A 6,116-nucleotide genomic window follows, 5' to 3' on the forward strand; every position below is an offset into this window, starting at 1 on the left:
AGGCTGCAGTGGCCGGGAGCAGCCACTGCACTCCAGTCTGGGTGACAGAGTGAGACTCCAACTCAAAAAAAAAAAAGAACCTCATGACATGGATAAGCAATCACATTTCAATAATCAGCCTGAACGTGAATAGACTAAATGCACCACTGAACAGACATAGAATGGCAAACTGGATAAGAAACCATGACCCCCTTATCTGCAGCATCCAGGAGATTCATCTCACTACAAGGGATGCACACAGACTCAAAGTTAAAGAATGGAAAACGAGTTTCCAAGCATATGAACCACAAAAGAAGACAGGAATTGTGATCTTAGTATCAGATTAAAAAAACCTTATTAGCCGGGTGTGGTAGCGCACATCTGTAGTTCCAGCTACTTGGAAGGCTGAGGCGGAAGGATCGCTGGAGCCCAGCAGTTCGAAGCCTGCGGTGACCGGGAGCATCCACTGTACTCCAGTCTGGGCAACAGAGTGAGACTCCAACTCAGAAAAAAACAAAAACAAAAACAAAAAAACAAAAACCTTTAAGCTATCAAAAATTTAAAAAGAAATGCAAAATGACACTACATAAGGATAAAAGGTTCAATCCATCAACTAGAAATATCTATCCTAAACATATATGTACCCAATACAGGAGCATTTATAAAGAAACTACTAAGCAAACTTACTAAAAATATTGACACTAACACTATTATAGCAGGGAACTTGAATATCCCAGTAATAGCCCTACATAGAATATCAAGGCAAAAAAATCAACAAGGAGATTCAGAGCCTAAACATGACACTTGATCAAATGGATTTAATAGATACCTACAGATTATTCCACCCAACAATCACAGATTATACATTCCATTCATCACCACATGGAATGTACGCCAAGCCTGATCACATCCTTGACCATATGTCAAGCATAAAAAAATTCCATATGGTTGAAATCTTACCATGCACACTCTCAGACCACAGTGGAATAAAAATAAATATCAACACCAACAAATTTCCCCCAAACCCACAAAGACATTAACATCAAACAGCATGATGATGGACAACTACTGGGTCAATACTGAAAGCAGAAATTAAAAGATTCCTGGAAACAAACAAAAAATGAAGAAACATCTTACCAAAACTTCTGGGAGGCCATGAAAACAGCTCTAAGATGGGAATTTATATCTTTATGAGCACCCATCAAGAAAATGGAAAGATCATTAGTGGAGAGCCTAACAATTTACCTAAGAGAGCTGGAAAGACAAGACCACCAAAACCCTAACTTTAACAGAAGAATCCAAATCACCAAAATAAGAGCCCAAATATAGGACATAGAAGACAAAAATATAGAAAACAACAAAAACAAAAAGCTGGTTTTTGAAACAATTAACAAGATTGATGGACCCCTAGCCAGAGAGACCAAGAAAAAGAGAGAAAAAGCCCAAATAAACACAATCAGGAATTCAAATGATCTAATCACAACTGACCCTGAAGAAATACAAAAGATTTTCAGAAATTACTATGTACACCTATATGAAAACAAGCTTGATAACCTCAATGAAATGGAGAACTTTCTGACTTCACATAACCTCCCCAGGTTGAAACAAGAAGACACTGAGACACTAAATAGACCAATAACAACCCAGGAAATTGACTCTGTCATACAAAAACTGCCTACAAAAAAAATGTCCTGGACTGGATGGCTTTCCAGCAGAATTCTACATAATGTACAAGGAGGAATTGATACCAATACTTTTGAAAGTATTCCAGGCAATTGAGAAAGATGAAATTCTCCCCAAATCATTTAACGAAGCTAACATCATACTGATAACCAAACTGGGTAAAGATTCAACAGAAAAAGAGAACTACAGGCCAGTGTCTCTTAGGAACATAGATGCAAAAATCCTCAACAAGATTCTAGCAAATTGGATCCAAAATCACATCTCAAAAATAATTCACCATGACCAAGTAGGCTTCATCCCCAGGATGCAGTACTGGTTCAACATTTGCAAGACTATAAATGTAATGAAATACACCGACATATGGAAAAATAAGAACCCATTGATTATATCATTAGATGCAGAAAAAGCTTTTGATAAAATCCAGCATCCCTTCTTGATAAAAACCCTCAAACACCTGATATAGAAGGAACATATCTCAAAATAGTAAGTGCCATCTACAATAAACCCAAGCTAATATAGTACTAAATGGACAGAAACTGGAAACATTTCCTCTGAAAACTGGAACAAGACAAGCTGCCCACTCACACCCCTCTTGTTCAACATTGGAAGTTGAACATTAGTTTAGGCAATTAAACAAGATAAGGAAATCCGGGGTATCCAAATAGGAAAAGATATCAAGTTATACCTCTTTGCTGACGATGTGATCCTATACCTTGAAAATCCAAGAGAATCTGTCAAAAACCTGCTCGCACTGATAAAGGACTTTGGCAAAGTTTCAGGGTACTAAATAAATGTGCAAAAGATAATTGCATTCCTATACAACAACAACAAGCAGACAGAGAGCCAAATTAAAATCATGATCCCATTCACAATAGTCACACACACAAAAAATGAAATACTTCAACATCTTCCTAACCAGAGAAGTGAGAGACTTTTACAATGAAAACTACAAAACACAATGAGAAATCCAAGGCTTTCCTGGCTGGCTTCCCCGACCTGTTTTGTTTGCCACGCTGTCGTGTAAGGGCGCTCTTTACCACCCCTGCATGAAGCCAGCTGGTGCCAGGGCCAGTCCACCAGAAGCAGGGCAGGCGAGCAATGTTGATGCCTGGCGGCGGGGCGAGTGTGGCGTCTGGCCGGCTTCTTGCCACCGGAGCAGAGGGGGGCCCAGAACCAGCAGGGTTGGCATGGGGGGGCGGGGTGGCCCCAGTGGCAGCAGAAGTGGAGCCGGCAGAGCAGGCGGGCAGCAGGGCCTGGGGAGGGGAGGCCCAGGGGTGGGCCCACAGGCAGGATGAGCCTGACCTTGAAAGAGCTCTTGAGCCTGCTGAGCATCCTCTAGGAGGAGGCGGGCGGCGGCAGCACCTTCGAGGGCCTGTCCACCGCCTTCCACCACTACTTCAGCAAAGTCGACCACTTCCGCCTGGGCTCGGTGCTCGTCATGGTGCTCCAGCAGCCGGACCTGCTGCCCAGCGTGGCCCAGCGCCTCACTGCACTCTACCTGCTCTGGGAGATGTTCCGCACCGAGCTGCTGGCTGCCAACCCCTTCCACGCCAGCTTCGCGCACCTGTTCAACCCAGCACCGCCCGCCCACGGCCGCTGCTCTCAGGGTTTTTACCTCTTATAACTCTACTAGAAAAGTTTTTTCTTTCCCAGCTGATGCTGGCACCCCCAAGGGAACTCTTTAAAAAGACACCTCTCCAGATTGCCTTGATGGATGTTGGGAACGTGGGCCAGTCTGTGGAACATTAGTGGGCTTCAGTTAGCCTTGGCTGAATGCCAGTCTGAATTGACAACACAAAGTAAAGCTAGCTTCCCTAGTATTCTCAGTGACCCAGACCCAGATTCTTCTAATTCTGGATTTGACAGCTCAGTTGCCTGGCAGATCACAGAAGCTTCCGTCGGTGGACTAAAACCACCTATTGAAAGCCATTTCTGGCCAGAATTTATTCGTCCACCACCTCCACTTCACATCTGTGAGGATGAACTGGCTTGGCTAAATCCCACCGAGCCTGATCACACAATTCAGTGGGATAAATCAATGTGTGTTAAGAATAGCACTGGTGTGGAGATCAGGTGAATAATGGCTAAGGCCTTCAAAAGCCCCTTTTCTCCCCAGTAAACACAGCTCCTTGGTGAGTTGGAAAAAGCCCCCAAACTTGTTTATCATATTGGCCTCACTCCAGCCAAACTTCCTGATCTTGTGGAAAACAACCCTCTAGTCACCAGAGAAATGTTGCTAAAATTAATGCAGTCAGGCCAGATCACTGAGTATTTCTCCATGTCCTTAAATTCAATGGAAGTTGTAAATCGACTGAGTACAGCTGTTGATCTACCTCCTGAATTTATTCACCTTTATATAACAAATTGCATCTCTACTTGTGAACAAATTAAGGATAAATATATGCAGAATTGCTTGGTGCATCTTGTATGTGTTTTCCTCCAGTCCTTGATCTGTAACAAAATTATTAATGTACAGGACTTGTTTATAGAAGTGCAAGCATTCTATATTGAATTCAGTTGGATACGAGAAGCTGCAGGCCTTTTTTGGTTGTTGAAGACATTGGATACTGAGGAAACTGAGAGACCCAAGAGATTCAAAAAAACTCTAAGAGAACTATTACTATATGAATTCCTACCCCACGTTCACTGTATTTGTTTGCAGTGTTTGTACTTAGAACTTTGTTAAGTTTAATTTTTGTTTGTTCCATAAAATAACCGATTGCTTCCGCAACTGCTGCTAGCAATGTGTGGATGTTAAGCAATAAGCCCCTCCCGGACATTCCTTTGCTTAGATAACAATAGACTGGTGGCACCAGCCACCACCCCCCCCAGTAGGTTCTGCGTTGTTTAACCTCCTGCCTGCTTGCTAAACCTAGCTTATCTGACATTCCACCCTGCCCATTTAGCAGCTCCCCGTCAATCACAGGTAGCTGAGCAGACCAGACCAATCCCAAGTGCCCCCGTACCCATTAGGAGAAATTACCCAATCATGTAAAAACAAGTTTAAAGTTCTTTCCCCTCCCTCTGTAATTGTGCATAAAAACTGCTTGCCATACTGGATCGGGGCTCTCATCCTGAAGCTGCTGTGGCTTCAAACGTGAACCCAGACTCGAGCCTGAATAAAGACCCTTGTGTGTTTTCATCAGAGCTGGCTCTTTGGTGGTCTCTCGGATTTTGAATATTGGGTTTAACAGAAACACCTTCTGAGACCAAAATGTCCAAGTAATACTTCATCAGCACCACCCCGTTCGTTCATTGTCCAGCTGTACTGTGATTTCATTTTACAACTCTTTAAGCCGAGTGGATTGCTTGATCTAATGTATATAAACAATACTTTATCTACTTAAAGCCAAATTTTGCTTTTCCCTGAGTGACTTTTTCCTTGAGATGAATTTTTGGTAAGAACTTAGGAAAATGTATCTTTTAGGTGTCTTGCTGAATAACTATCATAGGAAGAACAGTTATCCCCCAATAAGTTGTTGCAAAAAGTAGATGAGATTTTTTTAAGTGCTAATGAGCAAAATACTCGTTTCTGCTTAAAAAAGAAGCTACAGGCTTCTGATAAACCAGAATCCAGTTTTCTAAGGTCTCAATGTCAAAAGTATTTAATGAGAGTAAATTAAGACATTAAGAATTTGTGATCCTATCTTTGAAAGTAGTTGTATGTTTTTGAATTATCAAGTGGCACACAGAAGTTTGGTTCTTGAATCTACTTATGCATGTATCTCTTTTCAGAGCATAGTCTGGAACCAGGGATTTACTTGTAACTTTATCTTGGTCATGGGGACTTAAAAGACCACAGAATAAATGCATTTGGGGGGGCTCTTTTATACATAAGAACTCCTAGAAACCTTCTAGGCTGTAGTAGCTGGTACAGTTTTGTATTTTTCCTCCCAAGACCTTCTTCTGTTATTAGTCTAAGCCATTTTTTTGTTTTGTTGTAAGGAAAAACATCAGCCAGTGCTTTGGGAGGCAGTATCATGCCAGTGGGATCAGCATCCTCGGTGCAGGTTTGAGAAGTACCAGCACATGGTGGCACTTATGTGGGCTCTTACCTTTCATGTAACTTTGGACAACAGTGCCTTCCATTAAAGTTCTTTTTTAAAATCAAAAAAAAGAGAGAAAGAAATCCAAGAAGACACAAACAAATGGAAAAATATTCTATGCTCAGGAATAGGAATAAAAAACATTCTTAAGATGTCCATCCTACCAAAAGCATGCTACAGATTCAATGCAATACCCATTAAGTTATCGACATCATTCTTCTCAGACCTGGAAATGACAATATAGAAATTCATAAATGACCATGAATTGCCAAAACAATCCTTAGTAAAAGAAACAAAGCAGGAGGTATCACACATCAGGAATTCAAACATTACTAATACCCTACAGTAATCAAAACAGCATGGTACTGGCACAAGAACAGGCACATAGACCAATGGAACAGGATAGAG

General features: G+C 41.6%; 1 pseudogene; it reads left to right on the forward strand.

The window, feature by feature from the left end:
- The first annotated feature begins 2,766 nt into the window (after positions 1 to 2,766).
- LOC103272993 lies at positions 2,767 to 4,888 on the forward strand (annotated as a pseudogene).
- The last annotated feature ends 1,228 nt before the right edge of the window (positions 4,889 to 6,116 follow it).

The sequence above is a fragment of the Carlito syrichta genome, unplaced genomic scaffold (assembly GCF_000164805.1).
Source record: "Carlito syrichta isolate Samal-C Ts95f unplaced genomic scaffold, Tarsius_syrichta-2.0.1 Scaffold313436, whole genome shotgun sequence".
Classification (NCBI taxonomy): domain Eukaryota; kingdom Metazoa; phylum Chordata; class Mammalia; order Primates; family Tarsiidae; genus Carlito; species Carlito syrichta.